Raw genomic sequence first — 18120 nt, forward strand, 5'->3', positions numbered from 1 at the left:
TGAATGTGTGTGGGTTGCTTCCTGAATGACAGAGAGGTGTTTGCGTGGACGAGAAAAGAGGGTAGGGAAAAGAGCGATTGGAAAGAGAGAGGGGCTGAAGACCTGAACCGAGAGGGAGATGGTAAGCGGAATTCCATTTGATTAATAACACTAATCAAATTATACAGTCTTCCTCTGTGTCCTGAAATCTGGGGCCATAATGTCCTCTAATGGCGAGGTTCATGGAGCTAAACTTCAGAGGGAAAACACGGTGCTGACTGCTGCACGCTTTAATGAAGGCAGTAAAACATCCATTTCCAGAAGCATGAAATGAAAGGCAAGATTGTAGATGTGCACCCAGTGGCTCAGCAACTGCACAAAAATGGAAAGCTGTTAACACAAAAGACAGTGTGAGACGAGGGGTGGGGGGTGGTAAAGTCCTTGTAAAAAAATGAAGAAAAGCGGAAAGGGCAAGAATGCCAACAATAAAGGAATAGAACCAGAAAAATGATAAACTGAGGTGCAGAAGCCAAGATTGCTAGACTTAGTTGGATAGCTGATTAAAGACGAACTGTCTGGTACACTTAGTAGTGCAAGCAAAATGCATAACTATTCAGTCGCAGATGCACCTAACCTCAACGTTGTCCTCATACATCACAATTCCACTTCACATCCCTTTGTGTTATCCCGTCTGTCTTTCTATTCATCTGTGCATCCAGCCATCCCTTCATCCCTCCATCCATCATCTGTCTGGTGATGGGCCGTACACACAAGAAACCGTTGTCGGGTTTCTTTTGCCCACCCATCTATCATAATATTCAGTGAGCAAATTTGATTCTACCATGAATGAGGTGACATACAATAGTTCCCTGACCTCGGCAACTGGCAATCTGTAGCAGGTTTTCTTAATATTTCCAGACATTATACCCAGATGCACTACGAATCCAGTAGGGCCAAGCCGGTATGTTTTTTTTCTTGTGTAAAATAAGTGCCTTGGGTCCACAAGTTGGAAATCCCTGATCTAATTATCACTCTCTGAAATAAACACTTAAGTTATTAAGTAAGTCTACAATGGTGTACATAGCCTAAGATGTGTCATATTTGTTGAATTTCTTTGGGGTAGAGTTTTTTTTCTATTTCCTGCAATTCAAATTTCAATTGCAATTCTTCTCCCCATGTGTCACCGCAATTCAAAAACCAAATCGGAATGTAGGGTTCATTCTTAATTCAATTCTGAACATGATTTATTGTTTCATCTATATATGCAACCTACTTTCAGATTGGGATGTTATTTTGATGTTTTGTCATGTTTCTTGTTTTTAACCACCCCCTTTGTCATACACAGTAGGTTAGCCTTGCATTTGAATGTGCTCGCTATACAAAGAAAGTTGCCTTGCCTCGAATTAAAACATCTTTTGATTGTAAGCAATAAAAAAAAAAGCCATTTGGGGAAAACAATAGCAAACACATTTCATCCTTATATGGGTGTTGTCCTTATCACAACTGCATGGATCAAGATCCAAACAGCCTCCACCCGAGTTGGATATAAAAGTTTTTTCACTTTTCTTAGTAAGAAAAACTCACATTTGGTGGGCCTACCAAAAAAAATTTAATCAGACACAATTACAGAGCCATCACAAAGAAATGTAATTGAATTGAAAGCTGACACAAGATATAACTACATTACAGCAGAGACATAGGGGGGTGGGAGGCACTCCTCTGGGACACGGCCTGTGGGGAGCTCATTACCGCCCAGCTTTGAATTATTGAGTGCTAAGGCAGTGACATTGATGAATAGAGGTAGGTGTCTAGCTGTAACACCTCAGCAAGTGTTTATCTCAACTTACAGCAACCTAAGACGTCTGAAGGAGGGATCTGCCGCGGCATGAATATTGCACAGGAAGAAGTTGTAATGGTTCATAATTGAAAGGGTTCAGGCCGCGGCTAAAGTCTCAAAGAGTGGATCCTTCTTGCCCCTTCCATCTTTGCATTTCACGGAGGAAAAATACAGTGCTCTCTGGTTGTTTCCATTGAAACAACACCATCAACATCCCCAAGCCAGTCAGTGGAGCTTTGGTGGTTCTACCCCTGCACATTGAAAGTGTGCATCAAAAGCACACTTTTTGCGAAAATGTTTACATTCAAGCTTTGCCTTGATGAAAATGTACGCACAAATTTAGTCTGTCATCATCTTGTTTTAGTCGTGGCAGGAGCAGCAGCAGCAGCAGTAGCAGCAGGAGAGTGTGCGCAATTAAAAAAAAAAACTTTGGCAAGTGAGATATTTGGCAGGCTCATATATTCATCTAGTATATAAACCTTGGCGTAGAATTGGAGTTTCTAGAGGTGTATCTAATGGTTCTTTTGCTCAGCTACATGCAAAGTACCAAATGCAGTTATAAAATGGATTCAGTGTTGACAACTTGGCAACCAAGCAAGCAATAGACTTAGAAATCCTTCCTGAAGAACAAAATGCTGACAGTTTTGAGTATGAGTGTATACATTTACTCATGTCACAGAGACCACCGTCCAAAAAGAAAATGGTAACTGCCAACTCCCGAGAAAGCTACACCTCCATAGCTTCTGCCACCAATCTCTATTATTCTTTTAACACACTTGTCTCTTTTCACAACCCTCCTGTTCGCTTTCTCACAAAATATGAGAACTCAATTAAGTCAGGCAAAATGAGGACGCGGGGGGCGGTGGCGGTGAAGAGCTTGGGGACAAAGGGAATAGAAGCCAAGGTAACCTAAACGAGCTGCGTCGATCAGCCGCTTGGAAGCAGAGCACATGGGTGACTGTGCAAGTCCAGTCTTGACCCATTTTAATTCCTGTCTGCAGTTTACACACGGAAGATGAACAAAGGGCTCGCCATTACAGAGGGGGATGTTGGGTAAACAGAGGTCAGAAGTGGAGGAAAAAACAAATACAATAAAGGGAAAATAAGTCAAAGAGAAGATCATTTAAAAACATGCTGACTCTCAGTCTTCAGCAAATTTACTACATAGACGCGGGTGGGGTTTCAAACATTTGTTTTACACGATTGGAAAAATAATCAATGATTAGTAAATTAAAAAAAAACTCATCTAGATCCACACAACTCAATCTATAAAACTGTCAGAGTTTACCCAGACATAGGCTTATAAATCTACATCTTTAGAATCACTGACAGAAGTGTAATCCCTGACAAAGTTCTTTTCCAAACTGTGACTGGTAGCCTGAAAAAGGCTGTCTGTGCTGCTTTGACCTCTGACCTCAACTCCTTTCTCAGATGTAATTTAAAATGAAATAGTTTGTTGGGCAGTTGCAGGACAATAATGCCTGGGAATTTGAATTGTGACATCGAAACCACTCTATTACAATGAGTTAAGTCAATGAATTACAATGAACACCGAACAAGGCCAAATTGTAGTAGCAGTCGTTCGTAATGAGTTGCCTCTCACGGCAAAACAGACCTAATTCAGATCAGCTAATTTTTTTGGAAACACCATTGACACCCTCCTTCTTTTTTTGTATTTGCATTTCTTATGTTGAAGAAAGAGAAGACGATGCTTGTATTTCCAAGTCATGGTTGTGACCTCTGATGTCAGATTTTGGCATGAGTTAATGTGCAGCTGAGACAACTGCCATCAGTCTTATGTGAGCTAAATCATGCTGCCTCATCCTTGCTACATTAGGTAGCGATGAGCCCACACAGCTCAGCTCATTTTGCGATAACCTTGCAGTGAAACAGGCGGAAAACCAGATCTTTGCATGCGTCACCTCGTTAGAGGTCGGCGGTTTAGACAGGCACACATTCAAAAATACGTGGTGAATCAAAGGGCTAAAAAGGGTACAAACACATTTCTAGTACATCTCTTTTGTTCCAAATTGATGTCACGTTACAAAACTGCATCACTGTGGAAAAGTGAATTCAAGAAAAAACTGCAATTCAACCCTCATTGTTTGAATAACGACAGTAAAACACGACATAACCAAAAGCGACATATTACTTACTCTTGATGACTCCAATAGCTAGCCTTCCAGAAGAATGGGGGACTTTAAAAATTGGTTAACCTGTCCCTTCATCTGACTTGCTGTCTGAACCGAATCAGCCGACTAAAAGCACAAGACTGTTGAGCAAAGTACGTCAAGTCAGTCATAAGACACCCTTGGTCAATGGATGATAGTGTTCCTCGCATTAGCCAAAATTAAAATTAGATCAATCTTTAACAAACTAATAAAAAACAGATGACACTTTCCCTCATTTATGCCGACTATCTTCACAAAACCCCCAGTGATGAATAAATTGCTCGTTATTCATGGAGTTTGCAAAAAGACGTTTTAAATGATGCACCAGTATCTTTTTCATTTATGAAATGTCACAGTCACAGATTTTATTTGTTTTTTTGCATATCTAGGATGTCCAATCAAGTTTGAGTGTGAAGACAGCAGATAGTCTTGGTAATGATACTGATAAAATCTGAGGCAGTACAGGCATGGAAATGAATCAAGCACATAATTTATTGCTTGATGATGAATACATGTATTTGTCTTTCTTCTACACATCAGCTGACATGATTGCCTTTTTAAGCCTAGGGATAAGAAACTCATAAAAGACGTCTAAGTCCAGTGTTTGGCACAAGGTTTCTTCTGATAAACTTTCTGATAAAGTTTTTCTTTTTCCGGATAACAAGACTTACACAACGGGACAACAAACATCATGGTTATTCAAGCCCCCACCTCTTGCAATTTGATGCATCTGGTAAATAATCCAAGAGAGTACGACAAGAGTAAAACAAGAGCAAGGCTGACAACGGACATTTTTTATCCTGAATGCAGTCATCATAGCTTCAACGTTAGCTGTCTGTCCTGTTTTTTTTTTTTTACAAATTAGTAAACTATCAGAACCTTCAGTACTTCAGTACTTTGGTGTTAATTCAAATTTGGTCAACGGCAACATCTGAAATTGCACAGACAACAAAATTCATTCATCATTATTTATGAAACTTAAATAATAGGATCCTAGCGATTACCGTTTTTTCCATGTATAACGCGCCCCCATGTATAATACGCACCCTAAAAATGGCATGTTGATGCTGGAAAAAAGCCTGTACCCATGTATAATACGCACCCAAATTTTGACTCCTACTTAAGTCCGTAAACATAAAATTATTTCAGAAAAAAGATCATCTTTGGGAACAACCGGATGTTATTCTGCCGGTCAGTATCACTGATATAGCAAACTCAATAGCGAAGAAATGTTTCGGATTTGTGTAGGGTACATTGTGACAGCAAACGAGCAGGTGATCGAGCAAGCGTCTGATACGAGAGCATTGTGTTCGTATGGAGCGTGTTTGAAGTGAACAGCAGAGAAGAAAGCGCATCTGTAATGGCGGCCTCCGTATGATATCCGGATAAAAAAATAATAATAAAAATTGTACCCATGTATAATGCGCACCCCAGATTTTAGAACAATAAATTAGTTACATTTTGCCCATTATACATGGAAAAAAACGGTATTTAAAAGAAAAAAATTAACTGCGTATCCAAACTTAGCTCCGTGGTCCTTGGGGCTTGGGAAGGTGGTAATGTGGGCAGTAATGTGGTTAATGCAACCCAGTCTACAGTGTGACGGCAGAGAGTACACAAAAACCTCATGGTTTTGTTCATGATCTTGCACAGAAAGTCCAATCGTTTTGAACCAATCAAATGTTGGGCTTACACCACTTATTGCTGACCGACCTCTCGAGAGTGGTCCATATTGTGTAGCTATGCTGGCCTCTTAGCATTTTCACAAAAACGGCCCTGACCACCACTTGTGAGTATTGAAGCCTAGCTGGCAAACGGCCAAGTGGAAACTTTACTGACATCAATTTGTATTCTTCACATGTATCTTATATTATAAGTATACACACCTAAATCCCCAGACTCCTGCAAGATGTATCCTTTGACCTAAACATAAACCGGAACAACTAAAAACACAAAAATGTGCCTTTCATAATACTCCTGGGGCCTTGTGTGAGAAAACCTACCCCGACGTTCCCTTTAATCCCTTGAGAATGAAACAGACAGACTTGCAGTTCAACCAGCATAGAAACTATATGCTATTTTGGAATTCCCTCATGGGTATGTCACATTGTCCTGATATATATCCATCTAGTTACCAATACATTCATCTACATTCATAGATTGGTGCTTGTGTGATCAGCGTAAAAATTGTGGTACTCTCATTTCTGTGGCAGCGCAAGTCTTGTCCAGGTGTTTGGGGCCATATTGTGCCTCTCTGGGCTTTCTGGCTGAAGGTGTTGCCTCATACCCGACAATTTAGTAACAGAAGCTCGTCCGCGCTCATCCCAAAAACGGGCCTGCCATTTTTGGTCAACGGAATAATCTAGTTTGGTGTGCTTGTGAATTTAGTAGACACTTCGGGTCACCGGGCGTTACTTCCACACGCCTGGACATATCTCACAATCATGGTAACAAAAAAAGACTATGCATCCATTTCAACCTGGTGATCCTGAAAGGGGGATCCTTCCATCTGTGGTCCCTTCTCAAGGTTTCTCATTTTCCCCCGGTAGGGGTGTTTAAGTTTTTCCTTGCCCTTTTGGGAGCTTAAGATCAGGGGATGCTTTGAGAATAATTGTCAATTTCTGTCTATGTGAAGCCCTTTGAGACTGCTTGTGATTTAGGGCTATACAAATAAACTTGACTTCACTATATTTAAGATGAGCTAGAAGGGGTCGTTTGTGTAGCGTAGCGGTGTAATGCAATTTTGGCGCAGGCAGATCAATTTGGCGGTGGTGGATGTCAGTGGATTTCATGCGGTAAATATGACACCAGTGTGGGACAAAACCTTTGAATCATTTAAATCATTGAACAAATTATCATTATTATCATTTTAAAAATATTTTCAGAGCACAACGGTCACTATTTGGGGGTGGGGGTTGCCGGTCACACAGGGACGTAAAGTCATGCAGGTGCAGATCACGGTGTCCAATTGTCCATGTCACATGGATGGCCAACTACATTATCCCCAAGGGGAGATCTTAAAATTTACTGCCAATGTCACGCAGAGGCTCCAGCAAGTCTGTTTCTATTTCCGTGAGGTCAAGCACGGCTAACGTGAGTTCACTGCACTGCAACCACCTTGATTTGAATGTAAATGAAGGATGCTGACACAATTGGCTGGGAAAAGGCTAATTTCATCCTACGACAAACGCGAAGAGATCGTGCAGTTTCGAAATTCTTGCACGAACCCCTGCCAATTAATTTTTGTTTTGCCAAAGTCAAGGATTACTATGTCCGTCTTGACTTTGATTAGACATAAGTAAGCTGTGTTCCATATCAGAATAGCAAAAAGAATGAAGGGATGGATTATTGATCGAATTTGATTTAACCTATCGTCAATCCGATCACAATATGAATCAATATGTCTGCAGTGTTTAAATAACTTATTCATTGTATATCTTTGTGTACTTAAGCATCAACAAAAGCCTTCTCAATCATTTTCAGCTCCAGTCTACTCTCTCATCTGTTTTCAAGGCCAAAGGCCAAAGGACAAAAACATACTTAATTTGCACAAATTCAAATACAAAAGGCCAACTCGTGATCAAGTGCAATGTGTGGCAATTAGCGGCCAGAGAGGAGAAATGTTGGATTAATTACAGCATTTTAAAGTGTTGAGGAGATAACGAGTTAGCGCCTGGTGACGGCGACAACTCTTCTTTTAATGAGCGCTATGGAAATTTATGAAACTTGAGATCAGGGACAATGAGGCGTTACGGGCTTGTCAGAAGCACTCCTGCTCGTCCGCCTTTTGTCCTAATGAAGGCAGACACTTGTTTCTCTCTTTTCTCTCCACCTTATGCAGATATTTTGTGACTCTTGTAGTTATTGATGGTCAAAGGTAAATGTAATAAAATTGGAACCCTCCCAAAATCTATTTTAAAAAAACACATTAGCATCTATGATGCATTTGCCATTCAAATTTTAACATAATAAGTGATCGCTTTTTAACACGTTTGGCTTTCAAATTTGAATAAGGGAGGAGACCTTTAGCTGGGAGCTATGTTAACTCCTAACACTGTATAAAGAAAAATATTTCAAAAGAAGAAACACAAATACCTATACTAGGCTCCACCAGTCATCTAAAAGTAAGTAGAAGTACAGTGATCCCTTGTTTTTCACGGGGGATGCGTTCTAGAACCACCCGCGAAAAACAAAAATCCACGAGTAGAAATGGTATATACATTATTTAGAAATTTAAATATCACTGTGTTGAAATTTCAGACACATAGTGTTTCTTATTGGCCAAAGGATGACATGGTTGTATTATACTAAGTTAATTAGAAATATTTAACTCCCAAAGCAATGCAGTCTCCACCTTGAGAATTACTACACTATCCTAAACCGGGGGACATCATGCATAGCGAAGCCAAAGTGACTCACGGTTGCACATAAATCTTCTATTGCATTGTGGTCCAGTACACAATATTAAAGCTTTTTAAATCCTTCACAATACTTTTAGGTTACATAAATCTTTCCCATTGCCTTAATAACTATGTCCCACACTATTTTGTCCTTGTATTGTACCTTTACAGTAAATAAAAGAGCAAACACGTGATATTGTCACATGTCCCAACCGACTCCTTCTGCACCGGTTGGTGCGCGTGGCTGGCTGCCGCATTTTGCATTTCCTAAACAATGCGCATGGTTGTCCTGCCTCGTTTGTGACAGGCTGGCTGTCGCAGTTTGCGCGCTTGTCCGCAGCGACGCGCATTACTCAGAGGCACATCCTGCGCTACCAGCGTGTATTTAAACGCCGTTCTCCCGTCACTTATAAACCCACAAAGTAGCGCATTCGCAAAAGGTGAAGCACGAAGTGGCGAGGGATCACTCAAATTGCTTAATTTCGTAACTGAACACAGATGCCAAAACATCACGATTTAACATGCTGACCTAAATGTGTGCTTTATCAGTGGTGGGCACTTCCATTCTTGTCCGTCCGTCCTTTTTTATAACAATCATCCTTCCGTCCATTTATTATTTGAAAAGCTTTCCGTCACCGATCCAACTGTCCAGCCATCGTCAGTTGTGGAAAAATATGAAAAAGCCATAGTCCAACAGATAAGAAACTCAATTTGGTAAAGATGGTGTAGTGTATATACAAAGTCCATCCATTCCTGCTTGCTGCATAACCGTAGTCAGGAGACGGAGAGTGATGTTTCTCCAAGGCCAGAGTTGCCTACGGGGTTACGATTGTCACACATTTTGAACAGGGGAAGCCCAGCGGGCGAACAACACACACCACAGGGAGACAGAGGTTACACTGCAGTCTTAGTTTATTTGGGACTATTTCTCCTCCAGTACGTTTACTCAAATCTTGAGGAGTCATTGATATTGATACCAAGCACCAATACCACTAGTACTTTGATACATAATAATTTCCCCTCAAAAAACAATGACAGATGATTTTAAAGACTTACATATCTCAAAATAGCAGAATTCCTTAAAATCGCATGACGATACAATTCTCTATCCTTTTACTATATTATATTATTTTATTACATGAATCTCTGTTTCCTGATTGGAAAACAGTCACAAAAAGGTAGCAGATACCCGTATTGCAAGCACTAATACCTAGTATTGGCAGAGATACCTTGGTATAGAAATTCAGCTTGCCCACCCCATATTTAAAGTTGGAAAAATACATTTCTTGGATAGCTTCATACGTCTGTAACATGCTCAAGTACGCTTGTCCCATTTGACTTGGATCGTTTCACAAGTAGTGTGTGCTCTTTATCGCACTCACAATCCGTATACGATGGAAACACTTGTTAATTTGGAAGGGGAGTAGTTGGCACGGTATATTGTCACTTGTGTAACTGCATGTATACACAGTGTAGACAGTAGAGTATAATTGATCCCTCACCTCCTGCTGTCTTGTAATCTTCTTATGGATGCAGCTCAATTAAACGACCATCTGAACATAATTAAATGAAACACAGCAGACTCTATATTTGCCATAAAGTCTGAGAGTTGTTATGATGTTGCCTTCGATTCATCTCGACTATGCTGGCATCAAGCTTGGAGACATTTCATTATGATTTGTATGTTGTGTCACATTGTGACGTAAACAAACAAGTTAACCGTGTTTGGGTTCAATTGAATACAAAGCTGTGTGAGCCTATGATGGACTGAATAAGGAAGATATCTATGAGTTTTATTGTATAGGAAAAATAAAGCAAAACAAATCTAAGTTAATATAATAGCAACTGGACCTAGAGTACACTCAGTCTGACCAGAATAGGAATTGGCCATAATATTTGTATTATTTTAGTAGGGCTGGAATAGTTATGTGCTCACCGTTTTGGGTTAGGTCGATCAATTATGTTTTGTATAGTTAGGTTAAAAAGTATATGTACACCATCGTTATTAATTATTATTATTTTCATGCTGTTGATGACCGTCTAATTGCTCTTCAATGGAATGGCAAAATCAATCTGTGTATCCACTTGGTGCCATTGACCCAACAGAATAAAAAACATTGAACCCCGATATTTTACAGTGTCACATCAAATATTGGCTACAGTGGGGATATCATGTCCACGATCTACAAGAATATTGTTATTCCAATTCCTGCTCACACATCTTAGATGCTAATCACACATCTAACAAGATATAATTTATGGAATATTTTAAGATTCTTGAAATACAATCGAGATAGCACTATCATGTATTTTAAAAAGAATCTCACGTCTACCATTCTTTTAGTGGATGTGAAAACACTTGCCTCACACTTTAAGACCTACTGTATGAGAAATAGTCTGCCACGTTTATAATTATTGTAAAGGTATTGACTAGCACCTGAATCTCCTCATCAAGGTTGTTGACCTCTTACCTGTTTGTGGTGGGAAAACCAGTCATTTGTGTTGAGCGCAAAAGCCTACTGGCGTGAGCAAAAGAGGATCTTAACACCAAAGAAGATGAAGCCCTTAGGATGGTGTTCTTGTCAATAAAAACAGGTGTTAACCAGCTTAGCTAAGACGTTAAGAGCTTGGATAATCCTAGCCCGGATCCAAGCAAAATCGAGCTCTTGAATACTAATGCAGAAGATGCACAGTTAAATCACCAGGTTGATTAGAAGGTTGGCTTTGAGCTGTGCTGCTCTTATAGGACATCAAAGCTCACTTTGAAACTGTGCAGAATTAAAATTTGATCAACCAGGATGTTCTACGGGTGTTTACCCAACTACATGTTCAGAAGGTTAAAAAGCTTTCCTAAAGTGCACAAATAACAAAAAAGCTGACATTAACCCATCCATCTATCCATCCCTCCATTTATCCATCCATCCTCTACCGCTCCATCACTGGCGTCACTCGTTTGTTGTCTTTGGGGACAAGAGGCAGGGTAATGATAACAAAACGTCAAATAGCTCAGTTGCAAAGCACAAATCTGTAGCAGGCCCCTTGTTAATCGGACACCAATTGACGGCAAAATCACGTAGTCCAAGGAGATCACTCATAAGACTATTTATTGATATATGTCAGAGCATATCTCATCCATACCATTGTGCAATCAGATTTCGATTGACTCCTGCAGTCCTAGTGTGTCCTATATTAGATTTCCTTTGGGGTGTTGTCGGGCGTGGATACATATTCACTGTTTAGTTTCCCTGCATTTAACACTAAGCGTATAGATGCACTGCAGCATGAAAGACCAGACATAACCTTCAAGTTTCTCGTGTCTTGCCTTTTGATGAATGTCAACAAAATAGAGAGAAAAGGAGAGAAGGGGTGGGTGGGGGCTTTGGAGGGATGGGAGGGGAGAGAACACAATTATAAAAGCCTCATTTCTTCAGAGAACCATAAAGTCTCGTCCCGGAAGGGCAGCTGAGCACAAATCAATTTCTTTCAGTCGATTACAAGGAGTGAGGTTCTAACCTTCATTTGTGAGTCTAATACTCCAACAGTTATGTAGAACACATACCAATTAAGCAATTCTGCTAGAATAAGAGGGCCGTGAACTGATGCGATTATGGAGGCCGAGCCGCTGGGGAGGTTGGGTTATGGGCTCAGGAGCAAAGAGAATGAGGGGAGCAAAGAAGGAGAGAACGGGGAGAAGGCTGTCAAAGAGAGAAGAGTGATTGAGGCAAAAGTCATTTATTAAGCCTAATACTCAGTGAAACGTTCCCTTGGTAATAAGGAACTGTGAGATCACTAATATCTAGGAGTCATGCAGAAAGGTCACACGATATCTGCACTGCCCATAAGGGTCATGCCAGCGGGTGTTGCTCAAACACATCAGATAATGCTCCCAGCGACATCGCATCGTGCCTGAGGTGAAGAGGATGGGAGATTGAGAAAGGATGCCATTTGTGAAGATTGCCGAGATGTGCTCAGAGATAATTCCTTGACGTGCACACAGCTGCATGATGGCTAAATGCAATGAGTGTGATGACAGCCGGTCAAAGATTATCCGGCATAAACGTAGCACGTTTTTGTGTATTGTTTCCCACTAAGTTTGGGTTTACGACCATTCATCTCAACAGTGACATAAATACACAGAAGAAAGAGACAGCCCGCCTCAGCCACTTTTCAGTATTTGTGAGCATGCATGAAAGGAAAACACATTAGAGCCATTTTGTTGTTTTCTATTGTCACAAGCAAAATCTGAAGGCAATTTCTGTGTCTGCAGATATCTGAAGACCAACACATTGTCATTCACTACTGAGGTGCACCTTAACCACCGCCAGAAGATTTATGGTAATTCCTGATAGCATGTGATAGGATGCAACTCATAAACACTTGTGAGGTGTGCGTTTCCATGGCAACCGCTCCCACTAGTCACCAGCCTTGATGTTTGACTTTTCCCCTCCCTACATTGTACAACGGTATTTGGATGCCGGCCGTAAGAATGAGATGCAGATTCGAGGCACAGTCGAAGACACAGATGTTTCTCATTGGCTTTTAATCTTGTACTCATTTAGTGGCTGGTGAGAAAACCTTCCTCTTCTGAATGATAATTCGCTAAATGAATAATAAACCAAATGAAGGAATGGCAATGTCTGTAAGACACATTTTAATAATGCATAACGTTATGGCTATTAAAAACGTCAAACCAAACAGTCGGTGCTGTCGCTTCAATACATGTTGCGTGGCTTGAATGTTTGTAAGAAGTACATGTTACTTGCAATCATGTAAAATTCGGCCACCTCGAGTGCCTTGAAAGCCGCCTTATAAATAAAATGTATTATTATATTATTATTATTAAAATCTAAATATATGTGCTGTTGTATTGTGTAAAAAAAAATCTTAATTATATTGTGTATAGTATGGCATAACCATGATATAAAGCAATGAAAAAAAGCAAAAAGTAGTGAAGTCCTTGGCATGACAGTTATAGTTTCCTCCTTTTCTCAACAAGTCAAACATTGACATCGACCATATATCAAGAGGTCTATGGGTTTATTGACACAAAGGGGTTATTAGGGTTATTATCGCAACGGTAAATGCAGATAGTTTGACTTTGTGTGATATCAGAAAATCAAGTATTTGCATGACAAGGAGAGCTCATATTACTCCCTGGCGAGCTTTATCACTAGAGGATATTTCAAATGCTATCAAACACCTTACACATTTACTTTGATAACTCCATCAGATGGCACCCTGGGTTTAATAATAGTAGCAATCTTGGAGCACTGAGGCTCGAGCCTAGAGCAGAGACAATAATGGTAGGTAGAAACATGAGAAAGTCATGAATAGAATGTCCTTGAAATGTTCATCAATAATGCACAGAAAATTGTTGCCTATTTAACTATGCATGCCTCTTCATGGTTTTGTGCAAGCCTGGAAACAACCACAGCATGTATTGGGGGTGGGAGGGTCAACAGGATAGCACAGGAGAACAATGTAGGGCTCAATCCCTCCTCTCAGAATCGGCTACTTGCAGACTACAAATGTGAGAAAGAACGAAGAACGAAACCCTCCTAACTGTGAGGTGGACGTGCTAACCAGCGCACCACCCTATTATTATTATTATTAATAGTTGTCAGAGTGGAGGGACGGGCTTAATTTTGAAGCCTGATTTTATATTACTCGTGATTTTTTTTAAACCATTAAAATATAGCGTGGTTTTTAACCACACTTTTCTCTGTGGCGTTCTAAATTTACATGGCATTTTTATTTCCATTTTGCAGGGACTTTAATGTTACATCATTTAACAAGTTAGTCTCATGAAAGTATTACGCAAACACCAGGGTCTTATTTTGCCCCTGAGAAATGACCAGGATCTTAATTTTCAAATAAATTCCTCCAAACGTTTTTATGCCTGTGCTGGTAAAGTTAGAAACTTAAATTACCTTTGCCTTGTCTGGTTTGGGACATAATAGGCCCTGGACTGTATATCTTAGTTGAGAGTATTGAGTAGAATGGAGAAAATCATCAGGACCCTGCTCCCTTCCATCCCAGCATGACCAGAGTCCAACAAATCTTGGACCAATCCGACGTTCCCCCCACTATGGACTTTCCATAAGGCAGGAGGCTCCGCAGTCTCCGCAGCAGGACGTTCAGATTCAGTTACTTCCCCTTGGCCAAAAGAATGCTCAACACCAGTACATGATAAATACTGTAAAAGCCACCACTTTCTATTCCCCACTCCTCCACGAGAATGGCATTGAGCTACACGTGTTGTAATGTTGCTTAAACTGTTTATAGTGCAGTACAATCAAGAATAACTTGTTTTTATTTAGTTGTATCTTGTATTTTTTTTTAAATCTCATTCTAACCATTACATTCATTGATATTGTGCACTGACCGTGTTTGTTGAATGACAATTAAGCGGTGATAAAAGACCCAAGCAGGGTCCTTATCTAAATTTTAGTATGGCAAGCCACAAGGCTAAAGGGACAAGGTACAGAAAGCATAATGCTGAACCTGCTTGAAATCACCAAAAAGCTAAATATTGTAAGGTAACACACACATGTTGAAGTCCAATGTGCACCACATTAGAGAGAAGATACAAAATGTTACTCTATATCTATGACATGGTTATCATCTTTAATATTTCACAATAGTGAGACATGCTCAGAGTTTAGTTCCATTATGCAAGAAGTAGCACAGTTTGGGCTCACACAAGCTAAACCTCTTGGACCCAAAGGACAAGACTATGACTAAGCAAGACTATCGGTTTTATCTTTCCATGTTTCTCCAAGACAGATTTGAGGCTATAGCTGGAAAATTGACAATGGGATTAGGCTCTAATCCAGGTTCGGAGCCTTCATAATGTGGTATCTGTGTGTGAGTGAGCGATTGATTCTGAGGCGCTGGGATCCCTTGAGCCTAAAACCTTCTAACTACAACCATCTGCCGTTGATCCCTAGATTGTTTGTGTCAAACACGGCCATAAAAAAATCCGTATTTCCCTCCTGAAAACGCATATGGTTTGGCCAAATCACAGATTTGAATGATTTGTACGTATATCGTGTTATTTGTTGGACTTGGATTACAAATATATTGTTTGAATACAATTTACATTGATGTCAAATGGTTCTTTAATTATTCAACCACCTGTCAAGCAAGGATTAGATTGAATGCTCTTCAAGTGCTCCAATGTCCCCATTGTAAATGACATTTGGATTTATAGTTTCAAATGAAGCTGCATGGTACAGCTGTGTTCCATTTGAGCACGACTGGACCAATAAAGGTCACAAAATAGCTCGCAAAATTCAGCAGCTCCTGTTACTTATTACAAGTTTCCTGTGAACCAAATTACCAGAGGCTTTTTTTCTGTTTTGTTCCGCCAAACTCGGCTCGTGCATCATGCACAAGGCCCGGCCGGCTCTTGTTTATTTAAAAGGTTAATGGAGGAAAGATATGTAATGTTTATTGGTCATATCTTCACAGAGTTGAACTCAAATAATGATGCTCTATCTAGTTTGTACAGACAATATTAGATATTTCTATATGATCTCATTGTCACGTAAAAAGTATTTTTCACATTTCGATGAATTAGTGCAGTAAAGCAAAGCAAACTCATTGTAGCTGTGGTGATGTCTGGCTTCACTGCGACGTTAAAAGAAGAAATGCTAGAAAGGAAACCTTGCACTATAATCAACAGAGTCGGAAGGTCAGACTCATTCTTCTGGACTCCTTTCAGAAAAAAAGGAATTTGAGAGAGATGAGCGCTCTGCATCATCCCTCATGCCCCTCTTCAACAATGTCATTTCATTTTGTTGTTGCTTTTTCATTGGGCTGTGTCAACCGTAATGAATTTCAAAATGTTAAGATTAGCATTTCAATTTGGTAACCTCCCTCTCAAAGTCCCTAACCCCGAACCAGCTTCTAAATCACATTAAGCATATGGCATATCTTTTGTAAGACCCAGCTCCAATGTCACCGCAGCTCCCCCTCCTCATCATCATTATGCCTGTTGCTTTTTACAAGCTAAATAAATAGCCACACAAAACATCTGGGGCCACAAAAAGGACCTGAAGTGGGCCTCTTAAAAAGCAGTGACAACTGCCAACAGCTGATGATGGCCTGGTTTAACACTTCTTGCCATGCTCCGACCCAAGTAACTTTGGGGAATGTGGGTAATTTGCAGACTAAGATCATCACAAGGGACTTTTCTCCCATTTATTTGTTTAGCTGTTTACTTACTAATTGGCTTTGTTTAAGAAAACTTTATTTACAGACATTTCCCATTTTGCACAAACTTAATTCCTGAGGAGGGTCTAACTTTACATAGCTATTAACTAGAGTAATGTATGACCTACTTACGGTCCTTCATGTCAATGAAATTATCAAAGCCATGTTCAATGCACAGTTCTGACCACATACAGTTTGAAATCCAAATCCGCACAGCTTAATGGTGCGTGGCCCATTCAGTCTCTTCATCTGAAAGGTCAAGCACCTTTATAAGGTCATGGGCCTCTGATTTACAACCAACGTTTCAGATGACAGCAGCTGTTATTTCGGAGAGAAAAAAAAAACCCTACCCTGTAATCCTAAGCATTTGCTGATCTTAAAACCAGTGGAGGCCTTTTAGAGGAATTACACAAAGTGACACACAATCGCGCAACAAAGGGAATAGAATCCATACAGGATAACTCACGCAATGTTAAGGTGCTAATGTAATTTGTTAGGTTAATTCTGCTCAAAGAAGTCTGCCTAGGAGTCTTCCGGGAATGTTTACAACATCATTTCACTCCCATTTTTAAAATGAACAAACTTGTATAAGGTAGAGAATTTATTGTCAACAAAAATGTATATGTTGCCTCTGTAAGAATGTGGTGTTCACAGCTCATGACCGTGAACAGAATCAGGAAATGAATGATTGAGCGCAAAATAAAACAGAATAAAAGAGAACGCATGGACTTTTTATAATGACAGTATGTTCGGACAAGGATTTAATGAGTAAACTGAGTTAGTCTGAGTGTCTGGAGGTGAATTTTGGCGTGCTTTACTTTTTGCCAGTGTTCTCATTTTGTATTTGTCTGTTTGTCACATTAAATAAGAAAGTGCAGTGAAGACTTTTGCTTTACTTGAGCGGCCAGATATCTCTGTCATAACTCAAATTCTGGCTTGCAACATGAAGCAAAACAAAGCAAGATGGCCCATATTCTGAAAAAGTCACATGTTAGTGCACTTTTCAGTAGCACTAGAAACAAGATCTTATAAATAAAATACAAAGACACCATCTTTGCCTGAAACCTGACTACATGGTTTCAAAATAGGCATGCAAATACTTTGGAGGGTTAAAAGGCAGGGACATTGTCTTTTATATCCAAAACAAAAGACCAAACTCTCAGGCAACCCACATTTGGACCTAATGGTTAATCGCCTCATTTCTCCGACCCACAGGAAAGAATTACAGTGCCTGTTAAGTGAGCATAATGAATGCCATAAAGCGGGCCTATAAAGCAGACTTTTGAACCGCCTCTGGCAGTGAGTGGGAGCAGGTCTAAAGGCGGACATTAGTCGGCACATACCCGAGAATTGCTGATGGAGAAGCAAGGCGGGCCAGCCTCCACATCAGTAATGAGTGCTAATATTTCAAAGGAGGACGTGGGGCCTCCGCACTGACCGTTATATTAAAAATCAAACGGTGTGACCTTGTTAAGCTGAATGCCTGGTTGGACTGTCCCCCGGAGCAGCTCAGCTT

General features: G+C 40.2%; 1 protein-coding gene across 10 annotated transcripts in view; it reads right to left on the reverse strand.

The window, feature by feature from the left end:
* Nucleotides 1–18120, reverse strand: part of fbrsl1 (fibrosin-like 1) — a 232041-nt gene that overhangs the window by 103869 nt on the left and 110052 nt on the right. The window lies entirely within an intron of this gene.

Source organism: Syngnathus typhle, linkage group LG5 (genome assembly GCF_033458585.1).
Source record: "Syngnathus typhle isolate RoL2023-S1 ecotype Sweden linkage group LG5, RoL_Styp_1.0, whole genome shotgun sequence".
NCBI classification, from domain to species: Eukaryota; Metazoa; Chordata; class Actinopteri; order Syngnathiformes; family Syngnathidae; genus Syngnathus; species Syngnathus typhle.